We start from the raw sequence: 25755 nt of genomic DNA on the forward strand, positions 1-25755 counted from the left end.
CTTCCCCCCAACTTCCTTACCAGACCCCACTATCTGTTAAACTGTTTAAATGGAGTGTGAGGCAGACATGCTAAAACAGTGACCTAAAAGCATTACCAATAAACAATGGGATCAATACATAAATGAAAGAAATGCAGCTGATAAAAAAGCCATAAACTACTTTCATTTGTTTAGTGGTGATTGCCAGTTTAGTTGGGTTTTTTTGAGACACAGAGAGTGAGAGATCCTGTCCTACATTACTTTAAAAAAGAAGATATTTTCAGAGCTGTTGATATATGAAGCTCTGAGCATTGAGTGTTGCATTGTGAGAGTTTCAGTAAAAAGCCTGCAAATTATTGCATTTATACTGGAGAGCAAAGAAAAATTAAATTCTACTTGTACTATGGAAAATCAGTTTCATAAAAGCTACATAAACAGAGCTGAAGAAGACTGCGTTTGTAAAACTAGCGGTAACGTGTGAGAATTATAAGTTATAAGACTGTTTCTGCTATCGATACAATTTGTGTTGTTAATCCTAAATGATTCACGGTGACAACATCATAAGAACAAGGTCATTTTACTCCACACACACACATTTGGAAAATCACATAGTTTGACCATAAAAATTCCCAGAATAATTAGTATTTGAGATTGCTGAAGCAACATCACTAAAGAAAAATATCCTTGCATGTCACTTTCGTTTAAAAATATAAAAAATGTGAAGTTTTTTTTTTTGTAAAACATAAAAACAACAAAACTTAAGACCTTAAGAATCTCCTTATGAATGTTGTGAATATCTAGATCATTGGTGTTTGGATTTGAGGGTCAACAGGGCGAACACTGAGGCTGGGTATTAGAAATACAACATGGCAACATGAGACATGTTAACTCTGAGAACACTAACATCTAGATTAAGGTGTGAGAGGTAAATACATAACAGAAGCTAAAAAGGAGTTGCTTGTCTCTAGATTAGTTAAAATAAATTGAAAATAAACTGATTTGAACACGTTTGATGCATTATACAAAAAAAGGTTCATGATATAGTTCACATGATCTAAGCAAGAGTGACTCGGAATCTCAAATGTTAAAGTACACTTACTGATTGTACTTTTACTACATGAGCTAATGTAGATGCTCTAAAAGCACGCTGGCTGAAAAAGAACCACACGTTTGGAGAAACTGTGCTGTAACTTCTCATACTGTGAAGTTTTCTGACAAAAGTGAATTGAAAACTTATGCTGTACAGTTTACTAAGGGGTCCTTTGCTGGGCCATGTGCAATTACACCAAAGAACAAGTTAAATTTCACCATAACACTGACTGGAGAAAAGCCAAATTGGGATTCTAATTGAGATTACAACTGAAATCAGTGCTGTGATAGTTAGTTTAAGATCACAACCTGATTTAAAACACAGTCTAACATCAACATTCTTGCCCCTGAAAATAGGTCAGGATGGCCGAAAAATGTACTTTAAAAATGAGATTTTCTTTTTGTTTCATTGGAACAGTAAAGTACCATTACAAAGAAATGAGTACACCGTTGTAGATATCACTGATATGGAGTTTTTCATGTTTTACATACAGACTTTCTCATTTAAACCATGGTGACTTAAAAGTTTAGCAGCAAGACACTTGTTTCCTTTGTTCCATCAAACATTTCTTTCAGCCATCTGTGTTTATCAGAGCGATATGTGACTAATTTTTTATTGAATCACCAGAAAGTACACAAATACAAGATTAAATATTTTATTTATTTATCAAAGATACATAATTACACATTGATACAATGAATAAGGTGTCTATAAAAATTACACATGGTGTAAGAAAAACATTATAACATACAAATAAGTGTTTTAAGATAATCTGACATACTTTAAAAGCATAAGAATAAAAGTTTTTTTTTTTTTTAAATCATGTTCTTTGATGATCACATTACATGTATCACATTTTTTAAAGCATAACGTAGGGTGTTCACAAAAACAGTTTTATGATTACTTTTTCCACAGTGCTTGTATGCCTCTTGCAAAACTATGTACTTATCACCATATGACATAATAACTCACGATTATGCAAGACCAGCCATGAAATGTCCGTCGCTTCATTACAATCATTTGTCCCCGCTGCTGCCCTCAGACCCAGTCTGTGGGGTAAAATTGCTTTTTTGGTGGTTCATAAAAAATATCTCAAAAAGCGATGTTAGTGAGGGGACCAGAAACACTGGGTTGCAGAGCAGTTGGTAAGGACTTGTATATTTCTGGAGAGTCTGCAAAAGCTGTCTTGCTCGTGCTCCTGATTGGATATGTGGAGCCCGGCTCTGATATCTCACTGGTGGCAGCTAAAGGTAGGCATGCCTTGGAGGCGGAGTTGGTCTCGGGCGCAATCTTTCAAACGAGCCTCACGGCATTTCAGGCAACCTCAGGCCGGAAACAACATCCGGTCACTCGCGGTCAAAATCCACGCAGAGCTGGTGTTTCGCAGGGATCAGGTTAACACATCTGGGTCTAAAAATATAAAGAAAAACAAAAAGAGTTTTAAAACACGCAAACTAGCAAAATATCAAAGGAGCATAACATAACAATAACAAGATGATATGAGATACCCGATGAGGCCATGATAGGTGATGTAGACATGTAATGTATAAACTTTTACGGGAGTTAAAAGTGGAGCTTATATATATTTTAAAGTGTATTGTACGTGGGATAGGCTCCAGCGCACCGCGCGAGCCTGAGAAAAGGATAAGTGGAGGCGAATGGATGGATGGATGGTGTATTGTACCTGTTACAAACCATTGTGATATTTATTTATTTTTTTAAATGAAAGGATTGACAGAATGGTAAAAAGGAAAATGCAAAAATGTAGTTAGAGAGGAAGATTAACACTTACCGAATGATATGCGGATAAGGAAAGAGACGCAAGTTGCTGTTGAAATCGGCCGCTCCCTATGCGAACTCGCAAGCAGTCTGAGCGGTTCCAGTTGTTGATATGGCTCCATTCCTAAAGTTAAACAAAATGTTTTGCAGTGCGTTTCATCTGTGCTTTCTCTGGTTTTGCTGACAGTGCACAGTTTGACAAACAACACGTTACTGTGTTGGCCTAATGGGGGGAAAATTATTTGTTTTATTAGTTCAGACGCCGTGGCGGAAGCTCTGTAGCAGTTTACAGGAGTTTGAGAAAGCACCGTTAGGTTGGTAGGTCTCACGGCCATGCTTCTTTGTGAAAAAAGAGAAAACTTGCTTGTTTTTTCTGAGAGAGAAAAAAACAGTTAAATTTAAGCTGAAATGTTAGATTATTTATCCTGAATGCCAGTAAGTGAATTAACCTATGGCTGAGAAGGTAAATCGAGCCTGGAGCGGATTGGCTAACCGGGGTGCGAAGGGAGCGGTGCAATAGTTATGTGATTGGCAGCGGGGGCACAGTGAGGCGGAGTTGGTCTAAGGGGGGCATTTTCAAACGAGGTAAGCAGCGCATTCGGGAGCAGAGCAGGGAGCGAACAAGCAGGAAAAAATTGTGCTCTGCAAGAAGTTGTGGATCGGAGATTAAGAGCGAGGTAGAACTTAGAGTGTGGGTTGAATTTTAGAGCTTGCTAGTAAGAGGGAAGTTTTTGAAGAAAAAAGAATAAGGATTTTCCCTGTTATCGAATATAAGGTTTTGGGAATAGAGGGGTAGCTAACAAGTTATTCTAGGGGTTTTGGAGAAATCGCGGAGAAATTTTTAAAAGGAGTTTTGGCTTTGTTTGGCTGAGCATGAAGGGAGCCGCGGGGCGCTGAATTTGAGAAAAAAGACTAAGGATTTTCCCTGTTATCGAATATAAGGTTTTGGGAATAGATGGGTAGCTAACAAGTTATTCTAGGGTTTTGGAGAAATCGCGGAGAAATTTTTTTTTAAAGGAGTTTTGGCTTTGTTTGGCTGAGCATGAAGGGAGCCGCGGGGCGCTGAATTTGAGAAAAAAGACTAAGGATTTTTTCAGGATTTCCCCTGTTATCGAATATAAGGTTTTGGGAATAGAGGGGGCACCCTAACAAGTTATTGTAGGGTTTTGGAGAAAACGCGGAGGGTTTTTTAAGGAGTTTTCCCTGCTTATGTTTCTAAGGAGGGTTAGGGGATCGCGAGTTTTTTCTGAGTATGAGTTTTATTCTAAATCTACAAATGCATATAAATCGAAATAAAGTTTTCCCCCAAGGCATGCGGCATGTGTTTGTGGCCATACTGAACGTTACAAAAGCACAAGTTTAACTAAACAATTTTAATATGGTTTAATACATTTTTAAACACATGAGCACGGAGCCCGAGAGAGCACGGTCCGGAGACACAGGCGCGCCCCCGCGCGCCCAGACACACAGCCTTGGGCGCGCGCGGGCGCGCGCACACACACACACACTGACCCGCCACCAGATGGCGTTTTTTGAGCATAAAAAAATAAAAAAAATATTTAATTGCTTAAAGAAATAAAAGAATGCTATTTTGATATATAAGAAACTTTCGAAATAATCAATTATATTTTTATGAATATCATATTTTTATGAATATCATATTTTTATGAATATCATATTTTTATTACTTAATTACTTCCTACTTCCGGAGCTCATGAATAATTTAATTACTTCCGGAGCTCATGAATAATTAATGACCTGTCAGTTTGACGAAAGGGGTATAATATCACTCTCTGACGAATCAGACTTCAGCTGTTCAGACTCAGGACTGGACCTGTGTCAGATGAACACTGATTATGGCTTCAGCCTTTTTGTCAAACTGAGTCTGAGAAAAAATGAACTTTTTTTTATTATTTCCTTTCTGTTTGAATCTAAAAGAGGCCTAAACACACAAGATATTAATGGAAATCCCAGGACGTCCTCTATTTAGTACATGAGGACAGCTAAAATAAGTCAAAAGTTAAAGACTTAAAATGAATGTCCATTACAGAGGACATAAATGCTGCTTCTCAGGAGGATAAATGTGTCACGTTTGGTGGTGAACGTCCACTCCAGTGTGATGTTGTGGTTCTCCTCTGCCTGATAGCAGGTCTGTGTCACATTGACTACAAATGATCCTGTTGAGGAGACAGAGAGGGAAAGAGAGAGAGTCTGCCTTCATTCACTCATTACATCATCTACAAACAGACAGAGTGCCACAGTTATACTCTAGATTCTTGTAATTAGGTTGTGCATTAATGAATCATTCCTGAATTATTAATTATTTTGTTACAAATATTTACAAAAGCTCAGTGTGTACACTCACTGTAATAACGGTGAAATTCTTTTTTTTTTTGTAATTTTGAAATAAAAAAGTGAAAAATATTAATAAGAGATAAGATAAGATAAGATAAGATCAGATAGAACTTTATTAATCCCTCGGGTGGGTTCCTCTGGGAAATTCGACTTCCAAAAAGCAATCGTTGAGATGAACCTTGTTGGATTAAGTTCATCGGCTGTTTGAGAGAGTCATGTACGTCTGTCTGTGGTGACGTAATCGGCACGTGACGTGAAGGCTTCAGCAGGCTGTACTCGCCATTTGTTTTTGTGACTTTGGACTTGCTGCGACTTTGAAAGTTGTGAATGTGCAAGAAGTTGGACTTGTTGTTGGAGTGAAGAGGAGAAAATCACAAAGCAGATTCACAGTTTGTCTGTGTTTTGCTGACTTTGCTGTTTGTTCTTTTTCCAACTTGCAGACACGCCTGCCTGCACATACCGTCTGTGACTGTGTGTTTGAAAGTGTCATCATTACATCATCTAGACAATAGAATCGAAATATGATTCTACATCTGCTCTTCAGATCAGAAATAAATTGTTTGGGCAGAAAGCGTCATTTGCACGCGGAGCTGCATAAAAAGCACAAACTTAAAACATTCATGAGGTCATGTGATTCATATCAGAGCTCAGATTACTAAACTTAAAGTTAAACCGGACCTATCGAGAGGTTTTTTGAGTGAAAAAATAAGTCTTGAAGCCCCAGAATGAAACCGAAAGTTAGAGAGGATTTTTTAACAGACGTCTCCATTTTCTCCTTCCTAATTTCAAAGGATAAAAACTCTGTGTTTGCCCGCTTTGCGCAGCAGGTTAGTAAATTTCCCTCAAGAATGTTGGACTTTTTTGCTCATAAGCTTTGCCTGATAGGCTTGTTGTTTTATTTTTGTTCTTCCTTTTACACTGAATTGTTTCTATCCTGTTACAAAGGATAGCACTTGTGTGCTGTGGTATTCCAAATAGTGGCATGTTTGTGTTTCTTTACGGTAAAATGTGTAAACCACTTCTACCAGTAGTTGTGTTTTGTTTTTTCTATTGAAACGCACTTATGTTATGCATATTTTGTGTTTGTGATGACCTGTTTTTGGTGTTGGTCATTTTCTTTTTGTTACGTCGCTGGCAGGAGGCTCTTATTACAGCGTCATCAGCGTGTCTCAGTGTTCGGATTAACTGCAGTAAAGGTTTGTTTTTCTTATGTGTTTGTGATCGAAACCATATTTTCTCTCTCTCTTTTCGTTGTGAAGTTGAGGGCACAAAGTAGCCGTATGTGTGTGTGAGACGGTCACATCCAAGTGTGAGTTCATTCTCTTTGACCTTCTTTCCCTCGGTAGCCAATCTGCCCAGTGGGAAGTCATATCGCTGAATTGCTATTTTATTTGTACTAATGTGATTTATTTGTCTTTATTCAGTTTTACCATCATTATAAAACGAACTCCTTAATGACACAAACCACATTTTGCCTTTTTAAGTAATAAAAGCCGAGTTTGAGTTGATATTCTCTGTGTGGTTTTGTCTGACTCACCATCTCTCCACCATTCCTCTGAACAGAATTATTTAAATAATACTGTAGTTAAAGGTTGTTGTTCTGTGGTTTCACACTTTAAGTCTCATGAAGAATGTCGGCTGCACAGCTCTCTTTATTTCAATATTCAGTGCGCCTCTCTTCTGTCCTGCACTGGGTGAGCAGCTGCTTTATTAAGCTCAGAATCATTCTCGTGTTTTAATATCAAAACAAAGTATTGCATTAATTAATAAAACTTAATAAGCCTGTTCTACAACGTTTTACCACTTTACCACCAAGTTTGTGTGATATGAAGAGTTCCCCATGATTGAAGCTCTCATTCAGAAAGCACAGAAACATAAACAGAAAATATTGGAATAACTGAAACATTCAATAATTACAAATATTTGAATTCATTTGACATGTTATATGAGATATTAAATAAATATCTGGATTGAAATTACATTTCTGGTCAACTAATACTTGATACAATGATTTATTCATGAACAGAGAATTATTCCTTGTTCAGTGTTGCACAGTAAGTTTCTGTGTAGTGTTTCTGAATAAGAGTCGCTGATTGGTTCATGTGCACATATTCGGCTCATTTCCAGCTCCCTTTGACTATTATTGGACTAGAGTAGTTTTTCATGATTCACTCTTAGAAATGATCTTTATTTATCTTCTTCTGGGCCTTGATGTTGTATCTCAGGCTGGTAGTTCTTCTTATTGTGTGCTTCCTCTGTCCACATGGAGGAAGCACTCATAGTTTAGAGCTGTGTTTTCATCTTTATTTAACCAGCAAGTCAAACTCTTGAGAAGGCTGCATGCTAAGATCGTCTATTTAGCATCTATTTTATGTTGATGGCGTCTTTGTTTGGGTTTAAATCCAAAACCTTCTTGCCACGAGGCAAGACTAGCATCTATGTAAAAGATGACTGTAGCCAACATGATGTCACACAGTAGTTTTTGAATCCTCAGTTTTAGCTTCATGCTGCCATTGTGTAAGGTTTTTGGACCTGAAGTGTCCACTGTCCTCCATCTTCCTGCCTTTGTGCCAGAAATTAATCTCAGTTGATAATTAAACAAATAGTGAAGGATTACTCCTTCCCTAACATGCACCAGGAGCTCACATGGGGAAGAGAGGAGGCTGCAGGAGCTGGGCTCTTTTGTAGGAGGGACTAACATGAAATTATATTTATGTCAACATTCCCCTGCAACTTAAAATCATAACGATGAAACGATGTACTGTACTTTTATGGGTGAAGGTGTTCAATGCCCACTCATGAAATTCAGTTCCTCAGGCATAAGTTGAACAACCCATGCTCACAGAACCCAGAAGTGAATCACACAAAGCAGCTACCATGCTCACAAGAGTCAGTTTGGCGAGTGCTGCAGCAGATTCACAATCTCACAGTCAAATGTGCTCTTAAAGCTACAATTAGCATGAACCAGCTGACTTCTTACAGGGCAAAGAAAACCTGCACCCATAAAATGACATGATCTGCTCGGGGCTTTGACACACCTGTAATTTCATACATCAGGACAAAGGTGAAAAGAGGGACCCTGTGACACCCCATTGAAGAGCCGTAGGCTGTGGATCTCTTAAGATTTCACTGCTGGGTTTGTAAGGCCATGTTACTCCTAAATTTCTATCTTGTTCAAAGAGAAGATATAAAACAAAGTTCTAAGCTAATCGACCTTAGTGTTCTGTTCTCCTTTTTTAAAAAGAATCGATAAGAGAATCGATAAAGAATCGAATCGTTAAACAGAATCGAAAATGGAATTGGAATCGTGAAAATCTTATCAATACCCATCCCTACACATATACACAAAGCTAGCGCGAGGGCCCTCGGTGCGCCCGCCCTGTCCAAGATGTGTACATCCTCATCTTGGACAGGGAGGAACGCTGGTTTGAGCGCGGAGTCAAGGAGGCCATTTACGTGAAAAGGGAAAGACCATCTCTGAATCGAGGAGGGGGCCTAAGGGTACATCTTTCGCCATCTTACAATGCTGTGATTGCAGCCATTCCCCAACTCTCTGTGAATGGTACTCATGGTCTTTGATCAGTGGGTTTTGGTCAGTGGTTGTTGATCAATGGTCATGAGAATTTGCATAATTATGATGAAGGAACTGACCTCCCAGCCCATTGCTCCTTCAGTGGGCTGGTTTCAGTCATTATGCAAATGTATATTTATAAGATTTGGGGAAACCTGCAGTCAGCTGAGACTGAGGAAGTCACTTGGTTTCTCCCACAAAACGCTACGTCCAGATGAACAGAATCAACTTTTGGAGATTTACTTTCCTGGATGATTGAGAATGCATCAAGACATATTTCACAGTTCACTCAGACATTCAACACAACAAAGCCTGTTCAATGGCTTCAATTATCTTACAAGTTTCTGGTAAAGAGTTCATTTCAGAAGATTTTTTAATCAAACATATTAAAAATCACTTCTCACTCTGTCATTACTAAACAAACACGTCTCCATTTACCAACAGTGTCAGGATCCTGGGTCACTCGACCCAATACTTTGAATTCTTTGTGTCTTTATAATTTTGTATTGTGATTCATGTTTAAGGTTCTCTTTGTTAATCTTAGTTTATCCCATAGTGTCTAGTGTTCTAGTTCGGGTTTCCTGTATTCCCATTTTAGTTCCCTGTGTATTTAATAGGTTGCCCTCTTTGTCTACCTCTGTGTAACTGTTTATATTGTGATGTTTGTTCTGGTGCCTTGTGTTCTGTGTTTTCATCATCCCGTCATGTGCTCCTCCTTGTTCTCTCTCTCCCTCCAGGCTATCTCTGTGTACTTCCTGTGTTGCATTGAAAGTCCGTGTCTGGTGTGAGTGTTTTCAGTTTTCATGTCCTCCCCATCCTGCCACGTGTAATTATCCTCAGCTGTGTTCCCTGTGTGCTTCCGCTTCCCTTATTACCTTTTGGGTATTTATGTCTGAGTTTTCCTCTGTTCTGTGTTGCATCGATCTGTCAGGGAACGTCTGTGTGTAGGCAGGAGAGGACCCAAACACAGGACTCTCAACACAAGGTTAAACTCAAAGACTCAACTTCATTAACAGAAAAGCAAGGAGTGATCCAAAACTACACTGGAATGACCTAAAACTAAGGCACAGGGAGACACAGGGAAAACACAAGGAAATGCACACAACCATGAGGGTTGTGGACATGGAAACTAAAAACTAGAGCACTGGCGTCAGTTTCTCTTTTGCCTGAGACAAAAAGTTTTTCCTCCTCTGCATCTAAGCTAACTTTCCTTGGTTGGCTGGCCCATTTAATAGAAGATTTAAACAGCATGTGTGTGTGGCTCAAATCCAGTGCATGTGTGCTTTAGGTACCTTTACTAAGGATATCCTGTCTTTATGATATCATAGAGAGTATGAGTAGAAAAGAAGCCTGAGGCTCCAGCTCACTGGTATTACTTCTATACATAATGACCTTTTTATTTAACATTGTTAAATATCATGGTCATATCTAATGCACTCATCCATTGCTGAAACAATATAGCTCTACATGACAGGAAATAAGGAAACGCATAATGAGTCTACTCTAAGGAGCTTGGAAAGAGAAGCGTCTGGACTTCTTTAAGTTTCTTGAAGACGTCTCACCTCTCATCTGAGAAGCTTCTTCAGTTCTGAGTCTACTTACAAATGACATTATGCATACTGAGTTTAAATGCTCTCTTTAAAGGCTTCACCTGTTCATTATTTCTCATTTATTTATAAGTTCTGTCTGCCTTTTATCATAATTACCATTTTATTCTGTTTATATATTTCCGTTTAACCTCTGCAGATCAGGCTAATTTCACTGAGTGCAGAATAGGTCTACAAAGCTGAGCAAAAGAGCAACATCACAATAACATGGCTCAAAATGTCAACACTAACAGGCCTCCTGACTTCCTGCAAAAAGACCTAATGAATATGAAAAGGAAAACACATGTTTATTCTATAACAGTGAGACTAACACTGAGGCGTATCCAGATGAGCACTACAGAGGATGACAGTATCATTCAGTTCACCTGGAACGGATGGCTTGAGTGTCTTCTTAAGTCATCTGAGACTCAACGACACAGGCACATATCACTGTATCGCTATCCTTAAGAGAAAAAATAGGTCATGGGTCAAATCACGTGACCTCAAAGTTACACATAAGATAACAATACTAGCTCCTTTGGGTTTGTTTATAGCACTTTCACTCAATCTGTTTGGTAAATAATAGGCCAGTTATGTACATATAGAAAGTAGGTGCACATTGCAGATTGCTGCTACTGTTATACATAAGTTGCTTTTAAAATACCTCAGAGCTGTATCACAGTGTACTTTTACATCAGCCTCCACTCCTCTACATTTACATTTATAAAACCAGCCTTTTTTTAAGTGAAGATGCCAACAAATCCATACTATCCTGACCAGCTTCTTCTAAAACAGGTTATTAGGCTAGGCTTCAGTGGTGGCTGTAACTCAGGAGGTAGAGCCAGTCTACTGACTGAAAGGTTGGTGGTTTGATCCCTGATTACACGAGTCTGCATGCCAAATATCCTTGTGCAAGATACTAACCCCAAGTTGCTCTCCAATGCTTCCGTGTTAGGGGTTAGATAAAAGCATAGAAGAAAGTGTTTGGTTGAATGGGACATGTTGTTTAAAGCGCTTTGGGGTCGTAGCAAAGTGCTGTGTAACAATCAGTCCATTTACCATTAGTGCGAAACTGTTTTTGATTTTAGGTCCGGGAGGGCATCATGTGTAAAACTCAGCAAAGTCAAACATGTTGAACCACCCACTGTAGTGACCTCTTCTGGCAACAGAGGAACAAGTAGCTTCTCTCTTTTTTTCTAAACTGACAGCTGTTTTCTAGTTTTTCATTTCCATGAATATGTGAGGGTTTGCTTTATTTAGATAAATTAAAAGTATATTTTTGCTGGTAAATCAAGGCCATCATGTGAAAATGTCCTCCATAATTTTACTTTTTGGTTAAAGGTTAGAAAATGTACTCTAAAGGTTTTAAGTATAATAATAAGCATCTGTAAAAAAATAAATAAATAAGGAATAGTTTGATTTTTTTCATTTCTTTTTTTAAATATCAGTTTGCATGCATGTTCACAGATAAAACACACGAATAGAAACTCTGTCACAGATTTTATTCTTGTGATAACAAATGTATGAATAAAATACAAATTGACACATGAAGTGTGCATTTATACAACACGTAACATATCAATGCTATGTGACAAATCATCGGTATGTTGTGTGTTGGGAATGAGAATGCTCTGAGATTTCACTGCCTATTATTAAAAAAACAAAACAAAACAAAAAACACCTGGTTGCTCTAGCATCACCATACTGGAGGATCCAGAGATGCATTTCGCTCATCATCCCAAAGATAAACTTAACCTTTAACAGGTCAAGTAGTTGCAGTAGATGAAAGTTAAAAAAAACTAAACAAAGTACAAAGTCATAATTTATCTAGAAGCATTTTTGGTAAACAAATGAAGCTCAATAGAGTAGAATAGCTCTTTATTGTCATTGTACATGTATTACTAAATTTTGGGTGCTCCACACTAATGTGAGAATGTGTCTTGTCGCAGTAAGTTCACTCTGAGCCGTCACAGAGAGAGACAGCGGAACCAGGTGACTTTAGCTGAAACCCAGCATATAGTGCTTCAGTGAATTTGGTGTTGAAAGTGTGCAGGTGAATCAGTCTGTCAGGGAGGACACTGTAAAAGGACACAGTGCCTGCAGGGTAGTCCACATACACTGCTAATTTGTGAGAGACAATCGAGGAGGGGACAGCGATCACTATTGATGCGTAATTGTAATTTCCTAAGTAACCATCATCATCACTGCAGTAGAAACTCCAGGACTGATCAGTCCTTCCAAACCTGCTGTCATCGCCGTCTCCTTTCCGTCCAATTCCTACACAAGCGACACCGATTTGAACTTCTCCACTCCACTCAACCTCCCAGTAACAGCGACCAGTCAGACTGTTGGTACAGAGCAGCTGAGGCCAGTGATGAAACCTATGATCATGATCAGGATACAGCTGGTCTTCTTTTACCTGTGTGACCTTCTTGTTGTTGTCAGACAGTTTGAGGTTCCTGTGTGCTGTGTTTAGATCCAGCGTCAGGTCACAGAAATCTAAAGGGGACAGTGAGACACAGTGCAAATGGTCTGTAATAAACACTTTTAATTTTATTTGCATGGTTTTCATGTTAATGTATGAAGAAGATCCGGTATGCAAAAGTTTTTGATTTTTTAAGAGTGTGTTACCATCAGAAATTGGTTTCTACTTAGTAAGTAAGTAAGAAGATATGTAACTTTTTTGTAAAATTCATGATTACATATATTTGGCAGAGGTACAACTAAAGTGTAAAAAATGTGAACACAGTACAACATGGTGTAAATAGAACTGATACATCAAAAATACTCACATTTCCTTAGACCTGGTCTCATCCACTGGACTCCTTGAGGCTCCACACTGAAATGAGAACTTTATCTTTTAGTGTGAAAACATGCCTTTATATTGTCTGAGTAATCTTTTCTAGAGAAATAATCTTGTTTCCTTTTATCCCATAATAAAATGAAAACGATAATGCACTTTCAGTTCTATGGATTTATATATCAAAGTAAATTTTTTAAAAAAGAAACCAACTGGTCTGTACAAGGTTCTTAAATTACCTAAATACAACCTGAGCAAATTGAAAAACAATTAGACGTGTAAATAAAAAGCCAAAATCCTGTATAAATGACACGGTGCAAAACAGTTCACACTAGCCATGAGTAGGAATCAAATAACTTAAGAGGAACTTTGAAGAAGAATTCTTAATTTTCTCACATGACTATATCTGCTCTGCATAAATAACTACTACTTGCTTCACTTTTTTTTCTTTACAGTAGGAAAGTCACAATCCTGTTCCAAAGATTAGGGTGGTTCTGCATTTATTGGTGTAACGGTACACGTAAGCTCCAGACTGAGATGTTTTGATGCATGCTCAATCATCCAGGTAAGTAAATCCCAAAAGGTTGATTCTGTTCATCTGGATGTAACGTTTTCAGTGGGAAACTCCTCACAGCCTATTGTTCAGATGTGCTAGTTTCAGTCATTATGCATTGAACTGTATATAAGGTTGGGGAAACCTGCAGTCAGCTCAGATTAAAGAAGTCACTTGGATGAGTGACAAAACATTTGTCCCACTGAAAACATTACATCCAGGTGAACAGAATCAACCTTTTGGGGCTCCAGACTGAGACTAAGTCTGAGAAAACAATCTGACCCAAAACATTGGCATGTATGGCAATACATCTGGTAATAAAGGGAAATGAAACAAAAGGGTTACATAATATCAAAAAATCAATTCTGTTTATCTGGACTTTGCGTTTTCAGTGGGAGAAACGTTTTGTCACCCATCCATGTGACTTCTTCAGTCTCAGCTGACTGCAGGTTTCACCAACCTTATAAACAGTACATTTGCAAAATAACGGAAAACAGCCCACTTGTTCTAGTGGAAAAACATGGTGAACACAGCAGGAACGAATTAGGTGTCATCTGACAGGAGGAAGCAGAACTGCACACACTGAACACAGAACTTGAGATTGTCAAAATAAAACAGGAAACACACTGAGACACAGACCAAGAGACAAAGGCTTGACAAAGGGGCCGGGGGAGAAAACAGACAGGGATGGACATGACAGATTAGGTAGAAAGGATAGTACACAAGGGGAGAAACATGGGAACAACTAAGGGAGACGAGGCCTGGAGGGAGAGGGAGTGAGCGAGAGACAGAGAGGGGGAGAGGGAGGGACACAGAGCAGGCAAAGAGACATAATGGCTGAGGAAAAGACACATGGATGGACATGACAGACAGAGGAGACATGGAAAGAAACACATGGAGGGGAAAACGGGAACAGAAAAGCGAGATGAAACACAAAGACATGACTGGGGGACACATGAATAAATGTAAAGACATTAGGAAAACTAAAACCCAAACCTAAATCATCTTAACCTCTTAAACCCCAACGCCCCTTGATACGGGGGCAAAAGGCAGGAGATCAGTTAGGCTTAAGGGGCTTAAGAGGTTAATAAAGTAAAGTGTCAACAATCCCAAAATAAACTCAAACCCCCCATCGCAGACCAAGAACTATGACAAAGACACTTGTCAGAACTTGTCAGGGTTAAACACATCAAAACCTCACTTGGCTATTGTGACACCTACAAGTGTATGGTCACAGTTGTAATCTGCTGGAAACATTTACTGATGTAAAAGCCTTTGGTTCACTGCTGTATTGCACTTTTCAGTTGAGGTTATGAAAATTGCGTGGCATCGCCACAAAAGGCGAGTAGCTGTAAGTGCGACAGGCCATTGCAACGCTCTTACCTCAGTTGACGAAGAGCCTGCAGACTGAACACAACTCTTGTCTCCTGTCTCTACTTTTCTGTATGAAAACAGGTTAGTAGTTTGAGTTAACTAACTGTGATGCACATATAAGAGCAAGAAACCCTTTTCTGTCTTGATTTAAAGGCCACAACTGTTGTAAGAACGTGTGTTTTCATAGATCAAGAGAAAGCAAACTTTCCCGCCAGTTGTAATGGGAGCCACAATTCCACTTGTAGTGTAAAGACGTGGTGGGTCTTACTACATCTGTTTTATTTCGTAGCACATGTAGCTCTGAGACATCATTTTAACCTGATGTTAGTAGAAGTTTTACAGTTGATGATTTCAACATAACCTCATTCTTACTCATTATATTGCTAAATGTAAATAGACTGGTTTATATTTACTTTTGGACAACTATAGAATATGTTTGTTTATTGTTTGCAAATATAGTGTTTAATCTTTTAAGGTATAAAGAGTTTGTAACAGTTATAATAAGCAGGTTATTCGCAGTGCTAATATTACTGCACAGAGATATTGTTGAAGCTGGACAGAAGCAGGATTTAGTTACAGATTTATTGTAAATAAGGAGACTGATATAAGATCATTATTTTGTAGATCTATACTTGTGAAAAAAACAATGCGACCAAGTGGGTTTAACATGTGAACCTGATTGAATATGATGTTTTTTGTCACAAGAGGAATGACTGAAGGAAAGAGGAACGTGTGTATAAATGAACAGAAAACAATGGTATAAAATTCTGTGTAATAGAAAGACAAGGAAGAGCCTCCACAACTTATGTCTCCAGTCTCTACTTTTCTGTATAAAATAGACCCCATAGAAGGCCTATAACACGATGGTCATGTGATGTTGGTGTTGTGAGCAACACTTTAAAGCAGTGTAGTAAAACAACTGAACTTCATAAGATCGACACAGTTTCAAACATCAGTATCAAGGGTCCCATCCCAAGCTATTTGTTACATTCTCCCTCAAGCTGTGTATTCCTCCTTGTGTATTTCTGCATTTCCTGAGCAACTTTAATTTGTATTTTGTTAAGCTCAGCAATAAAGCTTCCTTTTAATCACCTTGTTTCTCATGTCCTGCATTTTGGGTCTAACTAATCTTGCCACACAGCCGACCTTTACACACAATGAGAGAGAGCAACGCTCGTGGGCAATGATGATGAATCCTGATGGGATGTGATTGGGGTAAATACCTCAATCTTTTATTGAAATGCACAATCTCAATTGTCAACCTTAATGAGGTTGCAAGGTCATACAGTCATAAGGTTGTGGGTGCCTATTTCATTTGATTTTAAACACTGTTTGAGGCCTAACTCATCATGATCCCAGCCTTATTTGTTTTTAGTCAATTATTTTCTCAAAACTTGGCAGTCTGGAAACAAAGAAAATAATCGATCTGATACAGAGCAAAAACTAATTTGAAAAAAGTCAGTTGTGCCTCTCTCTTGAATTAAAGGTTAAGGTAAACTTAGAGTTAAGGTTATCACTTACTTTACTTTTTTGTCCATAATTGGATAGACATATTGTAGATAGACAGGAAAGTGGTGAGAGAAAGATGAAAAGACATGCAGCAAAAGGCTGCTTGAACCCAGGCCTACTGCTCTCCGGCCATACGGCATATGGTCGCCTGTTCACCCTCTGAGCCAAAGCAGATCAACAAGATGACCACTTATTGTGAATGATATCACAGTATGCAACTGCTTGGCAAAGACTGTGACAGCTGGGTTATGTTTGAGCACCACCTTTGACCAGCAAGACAAGAAAATGTTAGAGATGATTGATTTTGTGATTTTGACTCACAGGTGAGCTTTACTGTGATTGGTTCTGAGTCATTCAGCCACACAGTTGCCCATTTGACTGGACATACAGACTATATTACGGGCCATCAGGTCAGTGGTTACAATAAACCCTTAAATGAATTCAAGTAAATATCTGCTCTTCCTTACAAAATGTTGGAGAAAAAAATATATTTTCAGCTTTATTTCCTGTTTTCCTACCAGAGTATGTCCAGTTTCACATGTGGATCCTGCTGTTGAGCAGACAAAAGCTTCATTCCTGAGTCTCCTGGATGATTATAGCTCAAGTCCAGCTCTTTCAAAAAGGAGGGATTGGAGCGCAGAGCTGTGGCCAGAGAGGTGAAGCCTGTTCCTGTGATCTGACAGCCTGACAACCTTAAAACACATACAACAATGTAAGGAACTGCTCTGCATTTGATGATGCACATGCAGTCATATGAACAGATTCTGATTTCAGTTAAAGTAGTTTTGAAAAAGGCTTTTAAGGACTCTGTTTAAAAACATGGAAAAAATATTATTACATTTTATTTTATACTATGATGGACAGACATAAATAAAGTTATGTTTGTGTGTGTGTGTGTGTGTGTGTGTGTGTGTGTGTGTGTGTGTGTCTTTTTCTTCTACTGTGCTCTTTCAGAGCTTACACCAGCAGAGAAACAACATCTTAAATCAGGGGTGTCAAACTCAAATACACAGTGGGCCAAAATTCAAAACTGGAACAAAGTCGCGGGCTAACGTTAATATGTATTGAAATATATTTATTCCTCCAGATATAAGAATGAATCTTTTCTTTTGGACTCAAACACTTTTTGCTGAAAAACTGAATATGGAACAAGCAAAGCTTAATACTAAACAATATATATATTAGCTGTATAATACCAGTAGGCCAGCTCTGATAGTAATTTGGTATGGCTTCGCGGGCCAAATGTAAGTAGGCTGCGGGCCAAATTTGGCCCGCGGGCCAGAGTTTGACACCTATGTCTTAAATATATAAAATAATGACAGTTGTTGTGAAATATCCAAATCTCCTGAAACAAAAGTCAGCTAACCTGAGAGTTTCCAGCATACAGTGTGGATTCCCAAGTCCAACACAAAGCACCTTCACTCCTGAGTCCTGGAGGTTGTTGTTACTCATGTCCAGCTCTCTCAGTCTGGAGGACTGAGAACTTAAAATTGAGGAAAGAGCTTCACAGCTTCTCTCTGTGAGGTTACAGCCGCTCAACCTAGAAACATATCAGTATATCAGTGAACTTTGCAACCATTTCAAATAAACACTTTAACTCTCTCAGGCTCAAATTAAGTTTCTGTTGCTAATACACAAAAGAATACCTGCAGTGGTACTTCTGAGTAAAAAAAAAATTTTATACATATAAAATATGTATGTGGGGTAATCAGGTTGTTAGCTTTTAAGTGTTGCAAATCTGCAACGCCTGCCTTGAGAGGGTTAAAGCAATATCTTGCCAGGATTAAACTGGATACTTACTGGACTTTCTTACAGGCTTTGACCACTGGCAGCAGCTGCAGAAGAGCCTCTTCTGAAGCTGAATATTTCCTCAAGTCAAACTCATCCACACCTGTTTCTGATGACAGTAAGATGAAGACCAGAGCTGACCACTGAGCAGGAGAGAGATCAACTTTAGACAGTTGTCCTAAACTCAGTTGATGCTGGACCTCCTTCACTACAGAGTCATCATTCAATTCATTCAGACAGTGGAACAGATTGATGCTTTTCTCAGGAGAGAGAGCGCCATTCATCTTTTTTTAACATACTGAGCTGTTTCCTGATTTATCTGTGAGCTGTTTCCTGTTTGTGTGAGCAGGCCTTGTAAGAGATTCTGATTGGTCTGCAGTGAAAGACCAAGGAGGAACCGGAGAAACATGTCCAGATGTCCATTTGGACTTCGTAAGGCCTTGTCCACGGCACTCTGGTAGAACTGTCTTACTGAAGACTCATCAGTCTGCACTGAGGCTGTTTCTTCTTCCTCCAGCAGGTTGATACCAGAGTTGGTGAATGTCAGATGCACATGAAGAGCAGCTAAAAACTCCTGAATGCTCAGATGGACAAAACAGTAAACTTTCTCTTGGTACAGCCCTCTCTCTTCTTTAAAGATCTGTGTGAACACTCCTGAGTACACTGAGGCTTCTCTGACATTAATGCCGCACTCTGTCAGGTCTGATTCATAGAAGATCAGGTTTCCTTTCTGCAGCTCCTGAAACGCCAGTTTCCCCAGTGCTTCAATCATCTTCCTGCTCTCTGGACTCCAGAGAGGATCTGTCTCAGCTCCTCCATCATACTTGATGTTCTTCAGTTTGGTCTGAACCACCAGGAAGTGAATGTACATCTCAGTCAGTGTCTTGGGCAGCTTTCCTCCAGCCTGTTTGGTTTTTAACACGCTCTCTAGAACTGCAGCAGTGATCAAGCAGAAGATTGGGATGTGACACATGATGTGGAGGCTTCGTGATGTCTTGATATGAGAGATTATGGTGTTGGCCTCTTCCTTGTCTCTAAGTCTCTTCCTGAAGTACTCTTCCTTCTTTGGGTCAGTGAACCCTCTGATCTCTGTAACCATGTCTATATACTCAGCAGGAATCTGATTGGCTGCTGCAGGTCGTGTGGTTATCCAGATGTGAGCAGAAGGAAGCAACTTTCCCCTGATGAGGTTTGTCAGCAGCACATCCACTGATGTGGACTCTGTAACATCAGTGAGGATCTCAGTGATGTGGAAGTTCAGAGGAAGTCGACATTCATCCAGACTATCAAAGATGAACACAACTTTGAACTTTTTAAAGTTACAGATTCCTGCTTCTTTGATTTCAGTGAAGAAGTGATGAATAAGTCCCACTAAGCTGAACTTTTTATCCTTCAGTGAATTCAGCTCTCTGAATGGGAATGGAAACATGAACTGGATGTCCTGGTTGGTCTTGTCTTCAGTCCAGTCCAAAGTGAACTTTTGTGTCAGGAATGTTTTCCCGATGCCAGCCACTCCTTTGGTCAGAACTGTTCTGATTGGTTTGTCTCTTTCAGTCAAAGCTTTAAAGATGTCTTCACACCTGATTGATGTTTCTGGTCTGTTTGGTTTCCAGGAAAACATTTCAATCTGTCTGACCTCATGTTCAGTGTTGACCTCTCCGGTCCCTCCCTCTGTGATGTAGAGCTCTGTGTAGATCTCATTTAGAGTGGTTCGGGTTCCTGGTTTAGCAATCCCCTCAGAGACACACTGGAACTTCTTCTTCAGGTTACATTTAAAAGTATTCTCACAAAGTGGATCAGGATTTTCTACAGGAAAGCACCAGAAACATGAGTGTGATGATTATAGAAAATGTGATAATTTCATTCCTGTAAAGACTGAATTTATGAAGAGAAATCCTCTCACTGCTCTGCAGACAGTCAGCCAGCTCGTCCTGTTTCATTATTCTCAGGAAGTTAACTGCAAGTTTCAGAAATGCCTGTCTGCTGCTCCTTCTCTGCTTCTCTTCCTCACTGTCCAACACCACCTCTTCATCCCTCTGACACTCTGAATAATCTGGATTCAGCTCATTCTGCAGCTTCTTTAGTTCATTCTTCACAAACGTGATAATGTTTCCCTCCAGCATCTGGAAAATGAATGACACAACCTGAATTAACGAAAATCAGATCTTCATTGTAAAAATAAATTTTCACAGATTTGTTTTGTGTTTGTTTTCAATTTGAAAAAAAAATACCCTGTACGTATGTTCATTTTACAGGAAACAATGAAAAAAAATATATAATTAAAATACTCAATTAAAATAATTATTATAGTTAGTTTTGTACAGGAAACAATAAAATAATAACATAAATCAAATTAAATAATTTTAAGTACTTGGTTATTCCATGGTACATTTTCCCATCTTACATCTTAGTGCCCTGTAGTTTCCTGCAAATTCCACGTAAGTACAGGGTACTTGCACCTTATTTCCAGGTCGTGTTATAAAGTTATGCTGAAACTTTGTTTTGAAAAGTAAAGTAAGTAAAGTAAGTAAGTAAAAAATTAATTCACTGTTGAATTACTTCTGATATTTTGCCATTATTTTATGATGAATATTGGACTGTGCAACATGAAAATAATTACAAACAGAGGTTGGTGTACATGTACAAACCTTAAATACTGAGTCCAGATCAGTTTGGTGCTGCAGACTCTCCTGATCAGCTCTGTGGAGACAACATGAAGACATTTGAACCATTTTGCACATAAATACAAGCCACAGATTTCTTCTTCTACTGTTAGATGATCTTCCTGATTAAAACAAGCACAACTGTGCTGTAACAAACCTATTATGTTAATTTATAGACTTATTTATTGGACTCCACTAGTCGAAAACTAACAGGTCAGTGATGGTTCTGTACCATTGTTCTTGTAATGACCATATTATGGATATCTCCTGTACATTGCATCATCACATTAAAAAAGTCAGATTCGTGTTGTTGTGTTGAAGTGTTTCATTTTAAATTTGACCTTTGTGCCTTTTAAAATACCAGCAGCAAGTAAAAGCATCTTACAGCAGCAGCTGAAGTTTTTTTCTGAGTAAAGAAACTTAAAATACACATTAAAAAATTGTATGATGACACTTTGAATTAGCAGCCTGTCAGTCTTACACATGGAGCTCTTTAATCTCAGGACTGAGGCCAGGTGTACCACAGAGCTGTAAGGTAAATGTGAAACGTCTTACTCCTCAGCAGCAGCAGATTTTGTTCCTTTAAAGTTCACGATGTTATCCTTTGACAGATCACTCTTCAAAGACACACAGCTGGTTCCAGGTTCAGGTTCAGGGGCATCTGGTGTCTCAGTGATCCTGGTGAACAGAGAAAAAGACCATCAGGAAGGGAAATCACATTTTTCGCCTTCAGACACAAAAAGTACTGGATAAACTTTGCAGGGTTAAATTGAATGAACAAAACAGAGAGCAGGTTTGTTGTAGAGAGTTACTGCATGTTGTATGAAATCACTTCTGTTTTTGTTCTTTTAGCAGTGAAGATAATGCGACAAAGTTTGCATCAAGAAGATAATGTGAGGTTTTGTGTGATACCTTTCCATGTTGGTAAAAACCTGCAGTCACCTGATGGAAGAGAAAAGTGAGAATAAAACACAGATTTTATTTTTTTCTGTTTATTGAGATATTTGATAGCGATAAGGTGGTGACCTGTTTAATTATAATAACAGTTTTATATTATATTATATTATATTATATTATATTATATTATATTATAATTAAGGTTTCATTGTTTGTCAAAAAAAATCTGAAATAAAGTGAGCTTTGTTGTCTGGCAATCAAAGAGTCAACAAACAATCATTGTGATGATTAAACTTTTTAAAGAGGAGATTAAATAGAAAACAAATAATGAAAAATACAAATAAAAAAACATACATGATATAAATCAGATCAAAGATTCACTTTTTAATCATCTTCCTGAACACTGTCTGTCTGCAGCTCTTTGCTGTCTGCACTAGGATAAGATCTGATTCTGTTCTTTCTCTATTAAGGTTTTGTCTTACTTCATCACTTTATGCTTCAGTAGTTTGACTCTTAAGTAAAAGTATTTTCCTGCTACACATCGTAGATCACATAACACACATTTTAGAAATCATGCTCTTCTTCAGCTGTCTCAGCTTTTCTTTCATTCTTAGACTGTGTGTAACCACTGCAGGATTTAAAGAAACATCTTAAAATAATACAATAAAAACATTTTTAATTAAAATAAATAAATTAATTAATTAAACGATTCAAAGCTCACCAAATGTCCACCATCAGTGTGTTTTATTCTGTAGCTCACTTCCTTGTTTTTCTCTTATACGTTACTGATTTGAATACAGGTGCTCACTGTACTGATGACACGCCTACACTGTTAGACTGGTTAAACTGGTTAAACTGGTTAAACACTGCCTTGTTCTGATGTTTTGCTGAATTTCCTGCCCCTGGCTACTGAATTTCATCCATCAAGTAAAGGGTTTGAACAACTAAACATAAATTATGCAGTTACTAAATGGCGTAAAACATTTTAATTGAATAATAATTATCTTAAGAACTGTAGGGCTCTGCGTCCTGACAAAGTCAGAAATGATCCAGCCACCTAAATCAGACACATGATAAACTACACAGAGAGCTCATCACCCAGAGGCATTAACAGTTTTGTCAAAGCACATAAAACCATCATCTGATTGTCTGAAAACACAAAACACCAAATTCATGGTTCATGTCTCACCTTTAGTCCTTCCAACAGAGTCTGTTCTGCCTGCAGTGGGAAACCTTCAGCCTCCTCAGTCCAGTAAAAAGGTTCTCAAAGGTTTTGTGGTCACGAGCCCCTTTCAGAGGACAACATTATCCCATATAATCAGCTGATTTGGTCTTAGCTTCACATGATGATGTGCACTGACTGAAATATTTAACCACGTTCACCAGATAGCTGACTGGCTAATAATTCATTTGTAGCAGGACAGAAGACACAGAATTACAGTAAAAATAAATGAAAGATAAAATACATACGTTTGCCGTGTGTCCTTCTTTCACTCTACCTTTTTCATCAGCTCTTACAGGACAAAGAACCGAGTGTAGTTTCATATGCAAACACAGCCGTCACGCCCGGCTGCCTGAGATCAGGTTACATCAGCGAGTTTGTTCCTCTGTTTGTTTTCACTACAGCTTCTGTTCAGTTTTCAGCAACTTTGAAGAAACACACAGATATTATTGGGTTTGGTTTTATGAGTAAAGTTTGAAGACATCAGTAAAAGAGGAGTAAAAAATAACAATAATTATGTGTGTGTGTTGACCTTGAAACAAAAACATATGATCCTCTGTAATAGGAACTAATATGAGCTCATGTTTATGTGTCTCTTTGGCACACTTAGAAATGTTGATGTAGGTAAGCTGGAAAATTTATAAATATTAATAATAATTCAGTGTCCAATCTCAGGTCATTGGCTCAGACGCAGTTTTCTTTCTCTCTACCTGAGCTCACCATCTCGGTAACAGCCCCACTCTTTGGTGTAAATGAGTCTTTATATTTGCTTTCTGTAACTTGATTTTTCTTACTTATTGTGTGCTCACTGTCTGTGTGTTTGTGTGTGTTTGTATGCACAAACTTGACCAAATAAAGTAAAAAAAAAAAAAATCAAAGAATAAATTAAAGCTGCAAGCAGCGTTATGAGGGCCCTCGCACCCCCGGCGCGTCGAGCCACGCCCAACACCTAAAACCAGCACCTCCGATCTGATGTCACATTGATGGAATTCATGCATTTAACCACCAGCTAACATTTCATCTCATTGAACCATGATTATAGTCGTCCCACTAGGTGGCGCTCTAACTATTACTGACAAATGGCATAACAAACATTTCCGAGCTCGAGTCTCATCACACCTGCGACGTTTGGGAGAGATTGGATATTGTGTTTTTGAGTGACAGCAGATTACTGCTTTTTGGCGAGTGATTGAAACTCTAAGTGCCGCCATAACCACCCCGTTTCCCTGAATGTAAAAAGCTTCGCAATTTAACATCACAAAGGTCTTTAGATTCCACAAACTGCAGATCGGTCCAATCTGATGAAATCCCTTGGAGGAGTTCGTCAAAGAACGATGCCTGAAAAGAGGGGAAAATGTTGCCAAAATTGCACATTAATTTTAAAATGGCTGACTTCCTGTTGGATTTGGGATATTGCTCCAAGAGACTTTTTTATACATCTTGATATCTCCTATAAGCTTACCAGGTTTCAGACTCATACATAAAACACAGAGCTGGGGCTGATGTTTTGAAATTTTGTAGGGGGCGCTGTGGAGCCATTTTGCGCTATTCAATGAAAATGATCACATAACAACAAAGCCTTAAGCACATTGGAGGTGTGCGCCAAATTTCAAGACTTTTTAAACTTTCCAAGCCCCTCAAAAGCCACTTCATTTTTCATGGTGAACAGCGTTGCCACCAGGGTGCGCCGTTCAGTTTAAAGTCACAATTTTCGCACTGCAGCATCATGAAGGACTGATGGTGATATTCACCGCTTTTGAGGTGGCCACGATGAACCTGTGAAAATCAGTACAACAAAATTAAAGCCATGACATTTCCTGTTGCCACTAGGTGGCGCTGTCCGTATTTCAGACAATGGGCACATCAATCTGTTCAGGGCGGGTCTGACATCATGCCTGTAAAGTCTGGTACTGATCAGACTGGATTTCATTGAGTTATACTAATTTGTTTCTTCATGGCGAGACATCAAAGTTCGCCATGCTGCTGGGGTCACACCCTTTCGCGAAAACTCACAGTTTTCACTGTAACCCAAGACCAACTCCTTAAGGCTTTCCTGGAGAAATTTGAGGCTGCAGATGTCACCCATCACTATACTGTACCCCAAAGTGTAAAACATGACATTTCCTGTTTCCACTAGGTGGCGCTGTCCTTCATGTCAAATATGGCAGTTGAAATATGTTCAGGGGTGGAGCCTTATCATATGTGTTCACTTTGGTCAAGGTCAGAAAATGTATGACAAAATGAGAGGCAATAAGATTTTCATGGCGAGTCATCGAAATTCGCCATGGCGCCACGGCCTCATAGTATTGTGAAAACTCAAAAGCTCCGCAATTTAACATGGCACAAGGGTGTAGTTGACACTGTCCAAATTTGAAGGTTATGAAATGAAACCCCAAGGAGGAGTTCGCAAAAGTTCGAGGCATGGAAATGGCAAAATTAGAGCCAAAATGTCACCTTCTCTTCCAAATGGCGGACTTCCTGTTGGGTTTGCGTCAATGGGCCCCCAGACTTTTTTGTTCGTCTTGGCATGATACACATGTGTGCCAAATTTCATACATGTAGCTCAAACGATGTGGTCGTAGGGCTGCA

General features: G+C 38.8%; 1 long non-coding RNA gene and 1 pseudogene across 2 annotated transcripts; both read right to left on the reverse strand.

Moving 5' to 3' along the window:
• Positions 1 to 1710: 1710 nt before the first annotated feature.
• LOC146713909 (uncharacterized) lies at positions 1711 to 2949 on the reverse strand. The gene is made up of 2 exons (XR_014918758.1): positions 2862 to 2949; positions 1711 to 2479 (listed from the first exon to the last, which is right to left on the reverse strand). It is a non-coding gene; the product is annotated as an uncharacterized LOC146713909 (long non-coding RNA).
• Positions 2950 to 11843: 8894 nt separating this feature from the next.
• On the reverse strand, positions 11844 to 23484 carry LOC146713910 (protein NLRC3-like; annotated as a pseudogene). The gene is made up of 11 exons (XR_014918747.1): positions 23415 to 23484; positions 23134 to 23233; positions 21960 to 21989; positions 21603 to 21725; positions 21033 to 21084; positions 20288 to 20507; positions 18397 to 20190; positions 17963 to 18136; positions 17115 to 17288; positions 13153 to 13199; positions 11844 to 12859 (listed from the first exon to the last, which is right to left on the reverse strand). The product of XR_014918747.1 is annotated as a protein NLRC3-like (transcript).
• Between the last annotated feature and the right edge of the window lie 2271 nt (positions 23485 to 25755).

Source organism: Copadichromis virginalis, linkage group LG3 (genome assembly GCF_057382275.1).
Source record: "Copadichromis virginalis isolate Kocher_CV1m ecotype Utaka linkage group LG3, C_Virginalis_male_GT1.1, whole genome shotgun sequence".
Lineage (NCBI taxonomy): Eukaryota > Metazoa > Chordata > Actinopteri > Cichliformes > Cichlidae > Copadichromis > Copadichromis virginalis.